Genomic DNA, 21,060 nt, shown 5'->3' with positions numbered 1-21,060 from the left:
GTTAGTTGTGGTCTGTATAAGTTTTGTTTTTGTAATCTCTGTTGTAGATGTTTGTGACTAAGTTTTATAGAGGGAGGGGAATGGAGTTCCATACCTTCTTGCTAAAGGAAAAACTGCAGGAAACTGAAAAGCAGAGGAGTGTCCTGCTGAGTTTTCTCATTGCAGGATATTAGAGGTTGGAAGGGACTGAAGGAGATCACCGAGTCCAACCTCCCTGCCAGAGCAGCACCACACAATCTAGCACAGATCACAGAGGAACACATCCAGACAGGCCTTGAAAGTCTCCAGAGAAGGAGACTCCACAACCTCTCTGGGGAGCCTGTTCCAGTGCTCTGTGACCCTTACAGTAAAGTAGTTCCCCCTTGTGTTGAGGTGGAACCTCCTGTGCTGCAGCTTACTTACCCCCATTGCTCCTTGTCCTATCGCAAGGAGCAGTGAGCAGAGCCTGTCCTCCCTCTCCTGACCCCCAGTCCTCAGATGTTTACAAACATTTATTAAATCTCCTCTCAGCCTTCTCTTCTCCAGACTAAAAAGTCCCAGGTCCCTCAGCCTCTCCTCATCAGGCAGTGCTCCAGTTCCCAAATATCCTCATAGCCCTCCACTGGACCCTCTCCAGCACATCCCTGTCCCTCTTAAACTGGGGAGCCCAAAACTGAACACAGTATTCAAGATGAGGTCTCAGCAGGGCAGAGTAGAGGGGGAGGAGAACCTCCCTTGATCTGCTGGACTCACTCTTCTTAATACACCCCAGGATCCCATTGGCCTTCTTGGCCACAAGGGCACATTGCTGTGCCATGGATGTTATCCATCAGGACCCCCAGGTCCCTCTCCATAGGACTGCTTCCCATCAGATCACCTCCCAGCCTGTACTGGTGGAGTTTATTATTCCTCCCCAGACTCTGCACTTGTCCTTGTTGAACCTCATTTGGTTCCTCTGTGCCCAGCCTGTCCAGGTCTCTCTGGATGGCCACACAGCCTTCAGTTGTATCAGCCAAGCTTCCCAGCTTGGTGCCATCAGCAAACTTGCTGAGCAGACTCTGTCCCCTTGTCAATGTCATTGATGAAGATGTTGAAGAGGACAGAAGCCAGCACTGATCCCTGGGGGACTCCACTGGTCACAGCTCTCCAGCTGGACTCATGACATCTCAGAACTTCCCTGCCTGAACTTCAGATTCCAGTGGGTTTTGCATCCTGAAGGCAGCTAGAGGCAGCCAAGTGGGATTTTCAAGCTACCTAATGAGAAAAGAGGGTCCTGGTGCTGTGGAAGTGCAGAAGAAACCTCCCATGGACTTGAGTAAAACCAGGATTTCATTTGGGGGTGGTCTTTAGGGAGTCTGCTTGGTTTTAAAATGTCTTTCTACAACAGTAATCTTAGGTGGTGCTTGTGCTGATAGAGAATTATTTCTCCCTCCCCTTGTCCCCCTCTACCATAAAGAGCACCTTAAAGATGACTTTATTTTTAATCTCACCACATGTCATCATTACTCCTTATGCTTTACTGCCACCCAAGAAGGCTTTGCATATAAAATGTTGACATCATTAAATGAAGGTTGGCTGCTGCATCCCAGGGCACATTTTTTTTTCTGCCTCTCCTGTTGTGTGGGAATTTTTCTTTATATTGTCTTGATTTTTCCCTTTCCTTTCATTCCAGCTGCCCTGTTCTGACTTGTTTCTCATCTGCCTGGCCCTGCAGGGGAGATATTCTGAAGGCTGATATTCATTAGAAGGTAATTAAAACAATGAGGGTTGGGTGTTAATGTAAAATGCTGCATTTCTTTGGCAATTCCTGAGCAATAAATCCTCCCCTGCATGCATCCTCTTCTAGGAGGCTGCCAGAAAGGAGGAAGTAGCTTTGGTCTTTCCCTGGGGTTTACAGAAATCTGCAAGGAGGAGATCAGCCTTCTCAGAAAGGTCTTTTTTTTTTTAGTGTCCTGTGCAAAATAGAGTTCAGAGGCAATCAGCCCTCATGGTAAGGCTTACAGTAGAGTTCAGAGGCAGTCAGCCCTCATGGTAAGGCTTATAGTAGAGTTCAGAGGCAGTCAGCCCTCATGGTAAGGCTTATAGTAGAGTTCAGAGGCAGTCAGCCCTCATGGTAAGGCTTATAGTAGAGTTCAGAGGCAATCAGCTCTCATGGTAAGGCTTATAGTAGAGTTCAGAGGCAGTCAGCCCTCATGGTAAGGCTTATAGTAGAGTTCAGAGGCAGTCAGCCCTCATGGTAAGGCTTATAGTAGAGTTCAGAGGCAGTCAGCCCTCATGGTAAGGCTTATAGTAGAGTTCAGAGGCAATCAGCTCTCATGGTAAGGCTTATAGTAGAGTTCAGAGGCAGTCAGCCCTCATGGTAAGGCTTATAGTAGAGTTCAGAGGCAGTCAGCCCTCATGGTAAGGCTTGTAGTAGAGTTCAGAGGCAGTCAGCCCTCATGGTAAGGCTTGTAGTAGAGTTCAGAGGCAGTCAGCTCTCATGGTAAGGCTTATAGTAAGAGTTCAGAGGCAATCAGCCCTCATGGTAAGGCTTATAGTAGAGTTCAGAGGCAATCAGTCCTCATGGTAAGGCTTATAGTAGAGTTCAGAGGCAATCAGCCCTCATGGTAAGGCTTATAGTAGAGTTCAGAGGCAATCAGCCCTCATGGTAAGGCTTATAGTAGAGTTCAGAGGCAGTCAGCCCTCATGGTAAGGCTTACAGAGCTGGAAATAGCCAGGCTTGAGCTGTGAGGGAGCCCAATGGTTGCTCCTCTGCATGTGAGTAGAGCTTGCAGGACACTTCTGTGTGGCCAGCAGTTGACATCTGCAGCTTCACATCGATCTTCTCAGGCAAGGGAAGGATTGCAGAAGATTGTCTTCTCTATACTAAGGGTGGCCTTTGTTATTGGGGGTGCAAGGAAATGGAAGAGGACTGTCTGGCAGCGTGGAAGAGAAGATCTCTTTTCCCAGGAAGTGCTCATTCTGAGCTCAGTTGTGCTCCTGTTCTGAAGGCACATGCTAAACACTCCCTAGTTTTAGGACATGAGAGGAGTGTGGCCACGTGGGCAGAAAGAGCACCTGGAGGACTCCAGGCAACAGCTTATGCAAATGGCTGGGGTGAATATCAGCCTCTATGATTTCAGCCTTGGAGGGATCCCATCCTGGTACACATTTGCACCAAGCCTGCAGTATGCATTTCCCTGGCCACAGCAACTCCCCACAGGAGCCCCACTACAGGACACCAGCTGAGTTTGTCCCTGCTGCTGTGGGTCAGCACACAGGACACTCAGGGTGCAGCATGCCCTCTGTAATCCTCCTTGCTAGGCAGCTTTCATGAGTTCATCTTCCACCCATGCCTCTCCTTCTCGATGTCCTGGGCCTTTGCCAGCCTGCAACTGAGTGCCCCCAAGAAATATTTACTTCCTGTTTTCTTTTTGTGCTTAGACCTCCAGAGGCTTTATTTTTCATGAATAAAATATGAGCTGTTCTCCTGGAGCCATGAAGGGAGAAAACCACTGCCAGCTGGTGTGGCCACTGCTTTTTATTGCTGTGGTTGCTGCTGCCTCTGCCCTCATGGGCAGGGAGACGAGAGAAGAGAGGAAACATCTCCAAGGGCTTTGCTTAGTGACTCTTTTCAGTGTGAGCTGTGGTGTTTGCAGCCTCTACTGAGGAACAGCTGGCTTGAGAATGCCTTGTTTCATGCAGTTGGTAACTAAGGACTTGAAATATTTCAGTCTACAACTACTTGAAGGGAGGCTGTAGCCAGGTGTGGTTGGGCTCTTCTCCTAGGCACCCAGCAACAGAACAAGGGGGGACAGTCTCAAGCTGTGCCAGGGGAGGTCTAGGCTGGATGTTAGGAGGAAGTTGTTGGCAGAGAGAGTGATTGGCATGGGAATGGGCTACCCAGGGAGGTGGTGGAGTCAACATCCCTGGAGGTGTTCAAGCAAAGCCTGGCTGAGGCACTTAGTGCCATGGTCTAGTTGATTGGCCAGGGCTGGGTGCTAGGTTGGACTGGATGATCTTGGAGGTTTCTTCCAGCTTGGGTGATTCTATGATTTTATGAATTTTACCTTAAATTATCCATGATTCCTCTTTTGCTCAGAGCACATTGCTGGCTAATGCTCATTTTCAGTCTGTTGTACCCAGCAATTATTTCCCTGGTGTTTCCCCCTCTTTTTTTATTTGCCCAAATGAATGTAGGGTTGTGCAGTCACCTGTCTTAGCTGAATCACATCTCCATTTTCCTGTCTATTTTGACAGTTTAATTGGGATTATTTTTCATTAGTTTCATTTTTCTACTTTTCTTGCAGCTCTTGTTGTTTTGACATCTTGTTTTGATTTCATATACATGATATACAAATAATAATGTTAAGTAGTAGCATTTACTCTCTTGGTGATTCTGCTTCTGCTCCCATACTTTGAAAGAAAACTTAATGGATGAGGTGAGAAAATAGCAATGCATTGTCTCTTCGTGGGCTGTGGGAGCTTTTATCTCCCTAAACATCATTTGTCCTGGAGATTTCCAGATTACCAAGCAAAGCTTTTCTTGCAGTACTCCAGGTGGGGTCTCACCAGAGCAGAGTAGAGGGGGAGAATAACCTCCCTCAACCTGCTGGCCACACTTCTCCTGATGCAGCCCAGGCTCTGATTGACTCTCTGGGCTGCAAGTGCACACTGCTGGCTCATGTTGAGCTTCTCATTCACCACCACCCCCAAGTCCCTCTCCTTGGGGTTGCTCTCCAGCCAGTCACCGCCCAGCTTGTATTTGTGCTTGGGATTGCCTCGACCCAGACGCAGGACTTCGCACTTGCTCTTGTTGAACCTCATGTGTTGGATCATCCAGTCCAACCTTCAATTCAGCACTGAAAGGTCAACACCACAAAACCATGTCCCTAAGCACTAGGTCCACAGGCTGCTTAAATACCTCCAGAGATGGTTACTCCACCACTGCCCTGGACAGACCTTTCCAATGTTTGATAACCCTCCCTGTGAAGAAATATTTCCTATCAACATCAGCCTAGGAGATGTGTTGGGGTGGAACAGAGAAATGCAGAGCTGCACACACATTTTCTTTAGGTTGTGAAATGAATGTGGAGCAGCCATATGAACAGCTTTGACTGTGTGGTTTATCAGTCAGCTGCTTCACTGGGCTCAACTGTTAGTGGATATATGAGGGTTTAACAAAGCACGACCAGAATAAAGCAAAATGCCCTTCAAGAGCATCTTTTGTTTCAGTGCATTGTACTAGACACAACTGTGCTTAGTAAATCTCGACTCAGAATGGGAACATTGTTTACTGAAAGCAACCTCATGATGAAGGTGCTGCAGGATGTAATGAGCTTACATGGGAGGAAGGCATCCAGATGAACTAGACACACCTCATCTGGCAGGGCTGCAGGTTATAAATTGGTTTGTTAGAGCTGGCATTTAGTGGAAATGAATGATGTAAAGACAGCTGCCAGAAACAGTTTTAATTTCCCCAGTACATCAATCAGTGAGCAAGGCATCTTAGGCAGCTGGAAAGGATGGTAAAGGCAGGAATATCATTGGAAAATCAAATGCTGAAGCAAAGAGGATCTTTCTTGAGGAAAGAAAGGATTTACAAACTACAAGCTTTGTGCTGCCTCTAATGGCATCCTGTTGGCTGTGTGTTCTGCTGCCTCAAACAATGTAATAGAGGGAAAGACCTGATCCTGAGAGGGAGCTGTGCACCTGCAAGCCACCGTGCAATAGTGTATGCTTTGGTATGAAGTCGACTTTCATTATGTCTCTAATGTAATTACTTTCACAGGGGTTGCTCCTACAGATGAAGTTTAGCCTGCACTTAGGGCTTCTGCTACCCTGAAGCCTCAGTTCCCCACTAAATCAGCAGAGTGGGAGCATGATGTGCTTCCCAGCACTGGGAGCTTGACTCTGTTTATTGCAGAGAGTGCCAGAAGCATGCTTCTCACTGGTGTAGTAGTACAGCCTGCTGCAGGCCAGGGGGTTGTGGAGGTGGAAGTTGTAAATAGTCTGCTGCTGCGTAGACCAAAGACTGGCTTCCAGCAGAGCTGGGTTGGCAGCACAACCTAGCTGAGCCCATGGCTTTGGCAGTCTGCAGGCACAGCTCCCATGAAAACAGATACCAGAATTGTGGGATGAGTCTTGCTTTTTCTTGGCAATGACACCCACCTCCTTCAAGCCTGCACTGGTACAGGAGAAGAATTTGACCCTTTTGTCTGCTTATAATATTTTTTGTACTCTCCACAACTCTCTAAACAGTATGGTCTTAAGGCAGCAGTGATGGAATTAATCCATCAAGGTTCTGGTTCTGTTTCATCTGCTGTTCATATTAACCTGCTGATGTGCTTCTAGATCTATCAGGTATACAAAGTGAACTGTAAGTACAGTGAGATGAGTGGGATAGAGAGAGTGAAAATACCCTACAAGTTTGCAGTGCTGCTCACAGGGGTTAACTTTTAATGCCCTCTGTATTCTATGGACAAAACTGCAGGGCAGAGCCCTGCATTCCAAACCTCTTTGGCTGTTCTACCCCAGATGAGCCAAGCTAGGACTGTGCAGGGGCATCTGCATGAGCTGGGGACTGTAAGTGGAGAAACTGTCAGGCTTCAACTCCTTGACTGTTGGGACCTGAAGGTCACTGCAGTGTGTCATTCCCAAGGCAATTTTCTCTGGAATTGCAATATGCTCATGGCTTTGTTTCACAACCTTGATGTCACAAAGCATTCATCATCTCTTACAGCAAGCCCATTTGCACAAAACAAAACCCAACCCAGCAAACAGAGCAAGATTTGATCATTTGCTGGATTTGTTTTGGTCAATATTTGTAGTCTACTTAAATCACACAGTGATAGGTGTGGATGTGAGTGGCTGGGTTTCTGCACCCCACTTGCCTCTGTGCAACAAAGAAATGAATTTTCAGGCTGCTAGGAGGGCAGCTGTTTCCATGACATTTTTAAGCCTAATTTGCAAATATCTCCACCTCTTTTCTTTAGCTATACATACAATTTGCAAGCTAGATGAGTGTGACATGGCTTAATTCAGATTTTTTAGGTGTTTTTAACAAGAAAAAAGACTCTATCAATTTCTTGTTTCCTTTCTTCAATGGATATCTTGGGTAGTAATGAATTATTTCTGTCCTTTTGCCACAAATATTCTCAGATGTATGGCAAAGGATATAAAATGAAAGGTACAGGAGAGTTACCTACTGAAACAGACCAGATGCCTCTTCAAGTGGACATGCCCTCTGGGAAGCTGACTGTTAGCACAGGCTCAAAGGAAAGAGAGGCCAAGCTGAAGTGTGATATCAAACAATTGTAGACTCTGTTTATTTTTTCATCAGGAGTTCAGGGTTGTCTCCCTTTCAAAAACTTCTAATTAGAATTAACATAGCTACCACTGCAACATCCTTACCTTAATTGCCTTTAATATATTCTGGCCTCGAGCTCCAAAGGTTAATTTACCTTAATTGTATTTTTCTACTTGTTAGCTTTATCTATGTGGTCACAGTCCTCACATTCTTTTTCTTCTGAAGAGGCTAACACACAATTTCCCTCCTTTCTTTCTCTTTTATCTTCACAACTAAGGAGCTGGCGTTTTCCACCAGCCACATCTAAGCCATCTATGGTGCATTTGTGCTGTCTGCAGTGCAAGCTGGCGTGATCCAGCCCTGACACTTGCAGAAAGGGATTTATAGCACAGCCTTGTCAGGAATATTTGGTGCAATTACCATGTCTGCTGTTTCTGAATGCATTCCTGGTGTGTCTGCTTGCCTTTTACTATGAAACAGAGTAGAATCATAGAATCAAACAGGTTGGAAGAGACCTCCAAGATCATCCAGTCCAGCCTAGCACCCAGCCCTGTCCAATCAACCAGACCATGGCACTAAGTGCCTTATCCAGGTTTTTCTTTAACACTTCCAGGGATAGTGACTCCATCACCTCCCTGGGCAGCCCATTCCAATGCCAATCACTCTCTCTGGCAAAGAACTTCCTCCTAACATCCAGCCTAGACCTGCCCTGGCACAACTTGAGACTGTGTCCCCTTGTTCTTTTGCTGCTTGCCTGACAGAAGAGCCCAACCCCACCTGGCTACAGCCTCCCTTCAGATAGTTGTAGGCAGCAATGAGGTCACCCCTGAGCCTCCTCTTCTCCAGGCTGCACATCCCCAGCTCCCTCAGCCTCTCCTCACAGGGCTGTGCTCCAGGCCCCTCACCAGCTTTGTCACCCTTCTCTGGACATGTTCCAGTATCTTAACATCTCTCTTGAATTGAGGAGCCCAGATCTGGACACAATACTCAAGGTGTGTCCTGAGCAGTGCTGAGTACAAGGGAAGAATAACCTTCCTCATCCTACTGGCTACACTGATCCTGAGTAAGCATGAGCTTTAATGGACTCTGTGATGAGGACTGCCACTTTAGCAGTCTAATCAGGGCTAGCTGAGTTCTGACAGGACTGAACATTTGCAGCATTCATTGAGCTTGTGAGTTCACTTAGGACTGAGTTAGAGTAACCAGCATAAGCAGGTTGAATGTGCACCTTCCACATTTAGTCTGGCCAGCTCAAAGGTGATGTGATGTAGGAAATGCATAGACTATACACTAGCACTTTACAGATCAGGTTGGTATCCTCGTTCCTCTTTCACTGTCAGTTGTTGAGATGGAGGCAATTCCCACTTTACATCAGAAGTAAAACCAGAAACTAGATTAGAGTCCAACTGTCCTGCATCTACATCCAGTGCTGTTTAGAAAGCCACACTGTCAGCATTCTTGTGGTGATTCTTCCTTATTGGGATATATAATACAATTTATATAGGGCAATTAAGAAAACTGCATTGGCAGGCAACTGAAGGAGTGTGTGCAAGTTCCTGGATCTGGGCTGTACCCTGCCAGGTGACAGATGAAGAAAAAGACCAAATCACCACCAACAATATTTTAAAGGATTTTCTGCAACAGGTATTCTAAAATGAAACCAAGCAGCCAGCAAAGGATCAGGCTTTCCCAGTCTTGCTATCTTCATTTTAATAAGGCTGGGGTTCTGAGGAGGCATGAGTGCCCTTTCCACCTGGCAACCACTGCAGCAGTATCCAGTTGGTGAGTGAGCTCATTTTGGGGCATCTTGTTACTCTGCTGTCACAAGAGAGACTTCTGCCTGAAGCAGTCATTTCCTCTTTATAAAGACATCACATTGGTTCTTTAAACCTCCTGATGTCATGCTTGAAAAAAAATGACAGCTGGGATCAGAGGAGGGTTGAAGGGGCTGAAACTTGGCATGGAGACGCACAGTAGAAACACTCTGGTGGGAAAACTGAAATTCTGACATATGGTTTGTGGTTCCCCTGTAGCAGAACAGCATCCTTGTGTTGCAAATGGACAGGTCTGTGGCAAGAAAACAAAATGCAGTTTCATTGCCATTCAGTGCTCTCCCAGAGACAGGATAGCAGCCCATTCTCCTTCCCATTCCATGCTGAAACAAGATGTGCTGTGGGTTTTGAGCTATGTTTTTGTGCTGTGCTCATTACTGTGGTATTTCAGTTGGTCAGAGTCCTTGGTTGGAAACTCTCCTTAATTAAAACTGTGCATATGTTTGCAGGAAGCAGAGGGCAGCAAGTTGTGCTGTTAGTGGCTTCCTATCTTTTCCATCCTCCTTTTGCATTACAGAAGAAAACTGCTGGTGTTCTGCAATTGGATATGGAGCCAGCACAGCTCTAGCAGAGCTCCTTAACATAGGCTCCTGTCTTGCCCAGCATGCAAAGCTGGCTGGGAGCAAGGAGGTATCAGCTACTTTATTGACTGGGAATTAGTGAGCTGTAGGTGTCCTGCATAGGACACAGGAGAGGCTGCGGGAGCTGGGCTTGTTTAGCCTAGAGAAGAGGAGGCTCAGGGCAGAGCTCATTGCTGTCTGCAACTACCTGAAGGGAGGTTGTAGCCAGATGGGGTTGGTCTCTTCTGCCAGGCAAGCAGCAACAGAATGAGGGGACAGAGTCTCAAGTTGTGCTAGGGGAGGCCTAGGCTGGATGTTAGGAGGAAGTTGTTGGCAGAGAGAGTGATTGGCATTGGAATGGGCTGCCCAGGGAGGTGGTGGAGTCACCATCCCTGGAGGTGTTCAAAGACTGAATGAGGCACTTAGTGCCATGGTCTGGTTGACTGGAAAGGGCTGGGTGCTAGGTTGGACTGGATGATCTTGGAGGTCTCTTCCAACCTGGTTGATTCTAAGTCATGTAAGTGTCTTTATTCTTCAGCTGTCTTATCTGCAAATTGCTACCAATATTTAAACTCTACTATTACCTAGAGAAGTTGGACCAGATGATCCTTGGGATTCCTTCCAACCTGGCATTCTGTGTGATTCTGTGATTGTTTCTGGTGTCTTAGGGGAAAGCATGCCCTGTGTTAAATTGCAGTGTCAGTGCTTTTTTGCAGGATTAAAGGCTAAGAAACTGATGTGGCAGGACCAGAGGTTTCAGTGGTCAGTGCCCACAGTCAGGCCAGCTCTCCAAAACACCTCTGTGCATTGCCTGCTGAAGGCTTTGCAAAAATCTGGCTGTCCTCTGTCAGAATTGGAGCTCATTCCCCTTTGCCAGTAAAAACAGCTTTATTTGTAGGCTCTGAAATCTTTTTCTCAAGTTTCTAGACACAGATAGGAAGCTTTTTTGTCCTGGCTCCCAACACTCATCTTTGATCTTCTAACACACTCCAGCTCATGTGAAGGAAACTGGACTCTCTTGCCTCTCACAGGCACATTCTGTACCCCTGGTAGAAAACATCTGGTGCTTCTATTTGCTCTGAAATAGTATTTGTGTCAGGGCCCAAACAACAGGAAAAAAAAGTGCTTTTTTTTTGTTTTTCCATAAACTGTAGCCTGGCTTGAATTTGTTACAGACACTGTTCAACTGGGCCAGAGAAAACAATGAATCTTCACCCCCCTGGCAAGAATGAGAAAGGTCTGGTGGCATGTTCTTGGAGGAGAAGGGGAATAATGTGTTGGGTGTTTTTAACATACAATGACAAATGGTAAGCAGACCAGAATGAATTTTACTTTGCAATGCAGAGACAGAGCTTGGATGGTTTGCAAACAACTGCTGCTGGTGTATGTGGTGCTTGAGTAAGTGGAAAAACATAGAGATGCCCTGTGCTGAGTGAACTTTGTCTCCCTGGTGTTTTTCTGATGTGATGGTTTGGGTGTTACCCCCCTCCCCACTTAAGAAAATCACCCAGACTAGACTCAGTGGCTGGAGATTAAAGAAATGAAGCTTTATATTTGCAGCTTAGCACAAGATACAAGCAGATATTTACAACCTATGCAGCTATAGACAGACATATACAAGTTAAAAAAGTAATACAGAAACACAACAGCCCTCCTAGAAACCAGAGTCCCCAGGAGGGGCTCCCAAACACCCTTCCACCTCCTCTCCACCCCTCTACCTTATCTCAGACTTTGCCTTATGTTCAAGGTGAGTTTGGAGAATTGGCCAGGGGCATTAGGAAGCAGACAAATTAGCAGGTTAGAGAGAGAAGTGCAGGCAGCCAGAGCCCAAGAACAACTCCCTTATCTATATTTGTGTTCTTGTTTTTACACATCTCAGCAAGCCTATGAGTGAAGTAACATTCACCATTGTTTCCTTTTCACAGCCTATAATCTAATTCCTCTCACTAAGATATCCCAGCTAGGCTCGAACTAGCACACCTGAGGAGATACTGAGTTCCATGCAGGTCTGCAGAGAATCACCAGAGGCTTTATGAAGTAGGCTGCATTGATTTGCCATTGGAATGGGCTGTCCAGGGAGGTGGTGGAGTCACCATCCCTGGAGGTGTTCAAGAAAAGACTGAACGAGGCACTTAGTGCCATGGTCTGGGGTTGATTGGCTAGGGCTGGGTGCTAGGTTGGACTGGCTGAGCTTGGAGGTCTCTTCCAACCTGGTTGATTCTGTGATTCATGATGAATAGACTATTAGGAGGCCATGCTGCAAGCTCTAAGGCTGCCTTCCTTCTCTGACTTGAATGTGTATAACAAGAAACTCACCACGTGAGTGAAGTGCAGCATAGTAGTGCCTAGAGCATGGCAACTGCTGAGCTGTTGCATTACAGTGAGTCTTGGGAAAAGAAACTGATCCCTCCCAGTTTGAGTTCCCACATCTACAAAACACATAGGTAATGTTTGCTCACCTCTGAGGCCCGTAAGCATAAGAGGCCCTTTATTTGTGCCAGCCTAAGTACAACTGCCATTTGTTTTACCTTTGAGAAATGGACAAAGCAAAACATAGCCTGAGCTTCAGTCTGGACTCAGACAAGCAACAAGCTTTAGGGTAACAACAAAGAACATGAAAACAAATGTAGTGCTGGGATGGGAGGGCTGCTGAGAATGGTTTATCCACTACTTAACCTCTGGGTTTTTTGCTGCAGCATTGCTCCTTGCCAGCTCATGTATAAAATGTTCTACTCATTAGTGCCAAATTTCCCTTTTCCATGCTCTGATCCTACTGTACTACTTTCTCTTGGGCATGCCTAGTTATAGATGTTCAACACTGAAATGAGGACATATTTTTGTGTCATAGAATCAACCAGGTTGGAAGAGACCTCCAAGCTCATCCAGTGTCAGCTGGACGGTCACAGATATGTTATGATGGTGACTCATTTATGTCATCTAGTTTCACCTTCAGATTAAATATAGGTGATAATCTGCTAACTTCAACCAAAAAAAGCTATTCCAAGTTCTTCACTGCCAGTGTGACCTTGTGTGGGTCGTTTGGACAAATGTGGCATTGCAGGACAGAACCTCAGAAAGCCTCCACTTAATGGATACTGAGTTTCCTTGAGAATCCACTTGCCTTTGGGCTCCTGGATAGGGACCAGTCTCTGTGGTGCAAATTACACTCTTGCTTTGAGCGTGCAGCATGGCACATTGTCTTGTTTGGCATTTGTATGCAATGCTGCCCCACATTGCTCAGCACCTTTGCTACTGCAACAAGGTAGTTTCATTTTAAAACTGCAGAACAACAGGAACCAGACTGTGCTAATTATTAAATGATTCTGGTGATTGGAGTTTAAGTAACAGTTGATGCACTAATTTCAGTATAGGAAATAGACTAAAAAAAGCTGTAAGAGCTCCTCTTGTTCTTCATAATTAATGAGAGCTGCCATGATCCTTCACCAGATTTCTACCCACACTTTCTTTGATGTTTACAAGTGTGTAGGAATGCACAACAGCCAGCCCAGTAGAAAGCCTTTTTGCAGAGCACTTTCTGTCACAATGCACAAGCCACGTTGTGCTCCCCTGAAGGGTTCTGGAGCCAGATCTTGTCCATGTTGAATCTTGGCCAACAGTTTGACTTCTTGCAGTGAAACAGATCGAGTCAGGCGCTCAGACAAGAACACATGTAACACATGTCTGATCTACGTGCACCCAAATAAGCATCATCAGCTGTTCTGGGCATTTCTGGGAGGAAGATGAGTGGAATTTATACTACTTAACTTTAAACATCTCAATTTGGCTCATTTTTCACTACCCCTGTAATTCCTGGATGGAAGCAAGCATTGTTAGAGAGCAATTAACCCATTTTAAATGTCTGCAATGAGGAGAGCTGCACTCCAGTGCCTGTTTTCCTGCACTCATTAGCTAGGATGTCTAGACAGTTGGCTCAGATACAGATGTCAAAGGGTAGATGAGAGGTTCCTTTCACCTAAGGAGATATAACAGCATCTGCTGGATATTAGAGGCTTTGCAGTGACTCTCTGCTGGATAACAAATCCCACTTGGGCATGGAAAACATGGTGCCACTTTGGCTGAATCATTGCAGCTGTGCAAGACCTTAACAGTTTAAAAGCTGTTTACACAGATTCTGAACTTTAGCTTTGGCCTAGAATGAGTAAGGCCTAAAGCAGGTACTGATCCTTGAGATAGGAAGCTCTTCCAGAAGCTTTCCTTGAAATCACCCCTTTAATCTTGTTTCTCCCACCTATGCTGGAATTGTGTGCTCTGCCACCAGAGGCAGAAGGATATTTAGAGTGTCAGCTGGAATGAAGAGGAAGAAACTATCTTCTTCTTGTGGCTGCATCTTTAACATGATGGAAATCACCTAACTGCAAGCTGACAGCAAGGAAGTTGCACAATATTTTTCAGATCTAGTTCTTTCTGCCACCACTCAGTTCCTCCAGCACACTGGCAAGGCAATGGGATATAGTTGGTGGGGATTTCTAGGGATCTGGTAGGGAAAGTGATGAAAGGATTCAAGTCTTTTGTTGACTTCCTGGGCCATGATGTCACCACTTCATGTGGCCTCTGTGTGGACTCTATAGCCTTTGACTGTTGCTGCCTCTGGGGAGCAAGTGTATGGACTCCATAGCCCTTGACTGTTGCTGCCTTTGGGGAGCAAGTGTATGGACTCCGTAGCCTTTGACTGTTACTGCTTCTGGGGAGCAAGTGTATGGACTCCATAGCCTTTGACTGTTGCTGCCTTTGGGAAGCAAGTGTATGGACTCTGTAGCCTTTGACTGTTGCTGCTTCTGGGGAGCAAGTGTATGGACTCTGTAGCCTTTGACTGGTGCTGCTTCTGGGGAGCAAGTGTATGGACTCCATAGCCTTTGACTGTTGCTGCCTTTGGGGAGCAAGTGTATGGACTCCATAGCCCTTGACTGTTGCTGCCTTTGAGGAGCAAGTGTATGGACTCCATAGCCTTTGACTGTTGCTGCTTCTGGGGAGCAAGTGTATGGACTCCATAGCCTTTGACTGTTGCTGCCTTTGGGGGAGCAAATGTAGGATCAGAGCTTTAGGAAGCTTAACACATCAACTTCTTTGCAGAGAGGTGCTTCATCTCCTGCTGCTGGGTGATAAAATGGAAAGATACTTGGACACTTTGGCTATTTCTTACCCACTGTCTTTATTTGAACAACAGAGATAACAGCAAAACAGTTTCTCTGGTTGCATGTGTGAGTATTCCCTTGGGGCTTTTTGCATTACTTTGTCTGTGTTCTTCAGTTTGTTGGAATGATTTGAAAGCAAACAGCTGTGAAGCTTTTCAGTGATCCCAGCAGCTAATGCAAATACTCCCCAGATCAGAAGAATGGCTCAGTCAAGTGGAGACAGTTTAGACTAGCTGTTAGAAGCTACTTTTCAAAACAAAACATATATATGTCTCCATAAAACAGGAGGATAGGATATAGCAAGAGGTTTATCAGGCAAATGTGACAGCCCAGAAATGTCAAGAGCCTGCATGCCAGTTTTCTACACCTCCTGGTTTAATTAGAAGTCATGGCTCTCTGTGTAAAATTAACAAATCCTCATAAATTCAGAGACTGAAGCTTAAGTGTCTCCTCTGCTTCTCTGCATCCAGGATCATCAGTGCAGCCCTTGGGAATAAACAAATGTTGATTTGGAAACAGCAGTGTCAGTCTGCAGAATGATGTAGCTTCTACATTTACCTTTGTCCTGAAGCTTTGTTTTGAAAATGCAGGTGCAACAAAAGCTGGGGGATGGATTTGTGGGGAGAGCACTTGGTGGCAAAGGCACAAGTTCAAGTCTATGGATACTTCAGTCACAGTACTCTGTCCTTAGATGATCTTTCCTTCTATCCCTGGAAATTCCCCTGAGAAAGCCGAGTCAGGGGCAGGTTTGTTGAAACAATTCAAGGAGATGACTTAAAAGCTGTGAAGTTTTTCTAGCTTAATTTATTGAAGGCAGTGGGCTTGATTCTCCTCCTGCTTTTCACAGTATCATGAGGGTTGGAAGAGACCTCACAGATCATCAAGTCCAACCCTTTACCACAGAGCTCAAGGCTAGGCCATGGCACCAAGTGCCACATCCAACCTTGCCTTGAACTGCCCAGGGACGGCGACTCCACCACCTCCCCAGGCAGCCCATTCCAGTGTCCAATGACTCTCTCGGTGAAGAACTTTCTCCTCACCTCCAGACTAAATCTCCCCTGGCACAGCCTGAGGCTGTGTCCTCTCATTCTGGCGCTGGCCACCTGAGAGAAGAGAGCAACCTCCTCCTGGCCACAACCACCCCTCAGGTAGTTGTAGACAGCAATAAGGTCACCCCTGAGCCTCCTCTTCTCCAGGCTAACCAATCCCAGCTCCCTCAGCCTCTCCTCATAGGGCTTGTGCTCGAGGCCTCTCACCAGCCTCGTTGCCCTTCTCTGGACACTAGCTTTGCAGAATGCATGAGCACGAGGGATGCCTGAACCTGTGGTGTGCAGCTCTGCCTCTTCTTCAGGGAGCAAGCAGAGGCCTGCACAGCAGCCTTGGGTCACAGGACACCTCAAGTCACCCCTGGAACATAAAAGTCATTGCAATGTGTGACTCTTGAGTTCTACAGAAGAAAACTTGTAAAATTCAAGACTTCTTCTGCTGAGATGGAGAAACCATGGGAAGATGTCAGCTTGCAGCACAGCCTGTCCACCCTGGGCCACATCCCACAACAGTCCAAGGCTGCAGATGGGAAATGGCACCAAGCTGCTGCCCACAACGCAAGCTGCAGGCAGAACAAAGCCCCCAGACTTGCTGACCTCCTTTATTGAGATGCAGACATAGGGCTGCAAATTAGATGTTGATATGGAAGTCTGTGTAATAAGAACAAATTAGTGTATCTACATACAGCATAAAATTGGGCAATTGATCAGAAATGAGAAGGTTTCACTTCTGAGCAATGCTTGATTTGAAATTCTGCCCTGAAGCACCAAAAAAACATTAAAGAGGACTTTTTTTTCCTAAATCTGCTTTACATGTATACTCCCCCTTCTTAAAATTGCATATATATATATATATGGCATGGCCTTGTGTAGGATTTCTTGTTAGTCTCTCTGGAGCTTGCAAAGAGGGAGTCACCATAGAATAATACAAGTGGAATAGAATGGGAGTGGAATAGAAGTAGAAATAGAACAGGGTAGGGTAGGGTAGGGTAGGGTAGGGTAGGATAGGATAGGATAGGATAGGATAGGATAGGATAGGATAGGATAGGATAGGATAGGATAGGATAGAATAATCAAATGCTTTAGGTTCTTCATCACTCCCATTTTGACAAGAAAAGACAGTCAGACCAAAGGCTACACACTAGCAGAGCTGGCAAGCCAGGGCTGAAGCTGGATGGAGAAGTGAGATCTCCTGTGGGAGTCCAGAGCCTGCTTCAGTAGGCACCTTCTCATCTAGCTCTTCTCCTGGTGACATACTGTCTCCCTAGGCAACTACGGATTAGAGGAGACACAAAATGTTGTACTGAGAACTGCAAAGCGATGCCTTGAGCTTGGATGTAGGGGAAATATCACTGAACTAACAGTTGCAGCAGAGGCGTCAGAGTCAGGTGCTTCAGCTTCTATTTTTGACTTGGGCCAGCCATTTCGCTTCTCTTTGCTTTGGCTTCCCTTCTGCAAGATGGAAAATGAGGATGCTTGTGGCTGCCTCATGGGACTGGATTGTCTTGCTGAGGCTAGAGCTGTCAATTCTCATATTCTGGATGATGCTCAGTTGAACTCAGCTCTGTTTTCCGCTTTGCTGCCTGCAATCTCCTTAAGTTGCACCTCCACTGTGCGTTCCTGGCCCCACACAGGGAGTATGGAGCAGAATCGCAGCAACAGGTTTTGGGACTGTAGCCAGGTGGGACTCTCCTTTCTTCCTCCATGGCCTGACACCTTCTTCCATAGTGTCTAATGCACACAACCTCCTGTGCTGCCTCTTGGGTGGTGCGGGGTGTCAGTGGACCTAATGAAGCACACTGGATGGAGCTGTGACCCTTGCACAACACTCTGCCACCCCTCCCTGAATGGAAGATGCGATCTCGGGGCACAGGCACTAGGTAGGACCCCGCACCGTTGTATCAGTTCAGATACAGCCTCGGGAGCTATCAGCAGAGCGACCAGTGCTGGTTATCAGCTCTGCCTGCCCTTCCTGCCTTTGAATGAAGACGTCTCCAATGCCGCAGGTGCTTTTTATGCTGCATTTCCCAGAAAATCCCTGGCAATTAGGGCAGTCTCCTCTTTCTCCGGGAAACCATCGCCACCTCCTCCCCTTCTCGGATCAGCCGCGCTCGTTGCCCCCTAAATCCAGGTGTGCTGGGAGAGCTCCTTCTTCCCGGAGCCGCGGGGAAGGGAGGCCGCCCTCAGCCGAGCGGAAAGGTGAACTTCATGGCTACTGCTTCATTTTTTTCAGGAATGGGCGCTAAGGGCTGCGGGCTGCCAGGAGGAGCCTCCGCGCCGCCTTTCCACCCTCCCACCCGGTTTCCGGCGGTGCCGAGGATCGGCAACCAGGAGGATTTCGTCGCGGGGCGGCCCGGGGCTCGGCCCCTTTGTTCGCACGGGCCGCAGGGCCCGACTGTACCGCGGCCGGGAGGCAGGAGGGCGGGAGCCGAGCCGCCGGCCCCGCCATCCTCATCCTCCTCCCTCGGCCCCGCCATCCTCCTCCTCCGGCCCCGCCAATCCGGGCCGCCCGCCCAGAGCCCTCCTTCCCGGCTCAGCTCAGCTCGGCTCTCTCCGCCGCGGCCGCACAGGGAGTGGCATCGGCGGCTGCCTGCCAGCGGCTGCAGCCTGCGGACGCTCCGGCTCCGGCTCCGGCTCCGCTCCCCGGCGGGCTGCCAGAGGGTAAGGGGGGCACTGGGGAGGGCACCGGGGGAGCGCCTCCGCCAGCCCGCGCCGCGCCGATAACAAAGGAGAGGATGAATGGAGGTGGGGAGCGGGGGCTGTCACCGCCACGATCCGCCGCTCCGTCTCCTTGGAGGAGGCTCGGCCCCGGCAGAGCATTGTCCTTAATCGAGGGAGGAGCGGCCCCGTCCTCACGATGGACTGCGTTTGGTGCAGGGAGGGTTGGAGCTGCCAGTGCTGCCCTGCTGGCACCGGGGCAGGGAGCTGCGGTGGGAGCGGGCGGCGGCGGCGGGGTCTGCTCGGCTGCTGTGCGGCCCGGGGCACACCCCCCCGAACACCCACCCGAACACCCCCCCACCTGCACACAGCCCTGCCCGCGACCTGCTCCCGCGTGGGGCACCGGCCCTGCCGTGCCCGGCAGCTCGCAGCCAGGTGTTGGTTTGGGAGTGAACGCCCCCGCAGGGTCACAGCAAATGGCCCTGACTGGGAGCAGCTGGAGAAGCAGGGGGCTGCTGCTGGGAAGATGGAGATGAGAGTGGGTGTCAGCATCGATTGCTCAGTGCCAAGCGAGTTTTGGGTTTGAAACGGGAGGAAAATTTTCTTTTGTCCCTGGGAAGCTGGACTGCTTGCTGGGCTCTGTCTCCTCGCTGGTTTTTTGTTCTCTGACGATCTGGATATCGACATTATACTGCAGGATTGGATGCTTTCTTTTTGTCCGTGGCAAGGAGCTGTGCTGCTGAGGCAGGCTCAGCTGGGGCAGGCAGCTGGCAGTCACATCCTGCTCAGGTTGTGCATGGCAGGGCAGATCCGGCAGGTCTCTACCCATTGCAGAGTATCTCCTGATACAAAGCAGCAAATGGTCTGTTCGGGGAAGCATCCAGGTCTGAAGGCACAGGCACAGCGTTGTTATCTCCAGGGTATCCAGGCAGGCTGCAACAGCCTTTGGGAAGTGCTGAGAGACAAAGCACTGTGTCAGCACCCACTGTTATTTGCTGCTCTGTTGAGCATCAGTCTTGTAGGCCTGCAGACCTTGTCTCATGAACTCATCCTGCTGGAATGGATGTCAAGTTTCACCAGCTCATCCTTCACTGTTGAGTAGAAGCCTTTGCTGGAGGGCGCCTGGCACTTTGAGGAGAACTGGTCTGTGTGTGGACAAAGATCTATTCAGGGTGCCTGACCAGGCCTATTTGCCTTAGCCTCTGCTGCAGTGTTTCTGTACCCAGCAGTGCTCCAGGAGAGCCCCTTTGATCAGCATGGATCAGTCCTGCCCTGTCATTGCTGGGGAGCTTGTGCTTCACTCGTGGTGCAGCTTCCTCTTCCTAAACTGGGGTCTGGGATTTGGCATTTTAAGAAGTTCCCTGCCTGCTCTTACCACCTGCCAGGGCTAGGAAGGAGAGGGTCTGCATCAAACTGCTCTGTTCTCAGAAGAAGGTGTCACTATGCCAACCAGCAGTCACCGAGAGTGCAGGACTCCAAAGGCTCAGCTCTGAGACCAGCCACAAGTCAAAACGTTAGCATCAGCTGCTACAGGCATGTCAGAGAGAAGCTGTGCTGGCCCCAGCCTGTCATCCCAGGAGCACTCCTGTGTGGGGCCAGCCTTCAATTAAGGGAAAACCTGTGTATTTCAGGGATGTTCTTGCTCTTCGGCTAAGTATGGACTGGATTATCTCCCAAGGCCAAGGGTTGCTTTGCGCTGCTCTTCTGCTTGGCTTCCTGCCACCTCTAGCTGAGAGGCTACCGTCATTTACTCCAGCAAGTAGCAGTTCTTGGTGCATTTCCTCTTTCCTCCCCACTTGTGCTTTTGCTCTGGCAGAAGAAAAGGGGAAGAAGCCAAAGGATTCTCCAATGTCAAGGGGTGTGGCTACTTACGGGTATGCATAACCCAGGTATTTCCTTGTGTTACTGGGTGGTTAGAATGGGTAAGGGCACACATTCCATCTCCTGACTGGGGTTGCTGGTTCTATTTGTCAGAATGCTTCCTCTAGCCACGAAACTTGGGGAAATGAATACGTTTTGGGGAGGGTAGCATCATAATTCTGGTGAGGACAAGAGGCAGTATGTATAAAGCAAGCTCCATCCTCCAGTTACATGGTGTCAGTAGCACTTTGCAGAGTGTGTGCAGTGCATGGCAAGGTTTATGTACTGATTTTTAAAGCTCTGGGAAAGCCCAGGTGCAGGTAGCTAGACCTGAACAGGAGTTGTTGCTAACCTATGTTAAGACACTGATATGCACTTTCTTATAGAGATATCTATTGTTCCTAAATATCTTCTGTAACTATCTTCCCCCTCCATCTCCTGAGGGGGTTTGAGTACAAGTTTGACCAAGGAAGTTGCTGATGGGAAGCAAGAAAACATTTATTTGTGCTGGTCTGTTGCTGAGTTAAAGACAGCCAGTAGTCTCAGACTGCTGTTCTTTTATTGTTCTTCTTGTGGTATTTACAGTAGAATTTCATCTCATTTCGGCTCTTGAAGCTTTTGCTTCAAGGAGAGCACCCTGACTGGTGGTACTGGTGATGTTGGACCCCAGCAAGACTGGGGCTT

At 48.0% G+C, this 21,060-nt stretch overlaps 1 protein-coding gene across 3 annotated transcripts in view; it reads left to right on the top strand.

Annotated features, from left to right (window-relative positions):
• CLIP2 (CAP-Gly domain containing linker protein 2) overlaps positions 1-21,060 on the top strand; it is a 115,765-nt gene that overhangs the window by 8,553 nt on the left and 86,152 nt on the right. For 2 of the 3 annotated variants that reach the window (XM_064166571.1, XM_064166569.1), the window contains exon 3: positions 1,652-1,727. The gene's annotated coding sequence lies outside the window, so the exon portion shown is untranslated. Of the gene's footprint in view, positions 1-1,651; positions 1,728-18,479; positions 18,520-21,060 lie in introns of those variants that run through there. The other variant, XM_064166570.1, reaches the window with a different exon arrangement.

This window comes from Pogoniulus pusillus, chromosome 27 (assembly GCF_015220805.1).
Source record: "Pogoniulus pusillus isolate bPogPus1 chromosome 27, bPogPus1.pri, whole genome shotgun sequence".
NCBI classification, from domain to species: domain Eukaryota; kingdom Metazoa; phylum Chordata; class Aves; order Piciformes; family Lybiidae; genus Pogoniulus; species Pogoniulus pusillus.
Note: the sequence above shows the minus strand (reverse complement) of the source record. Positions and strands in the feature narration are given on the sequence as shown.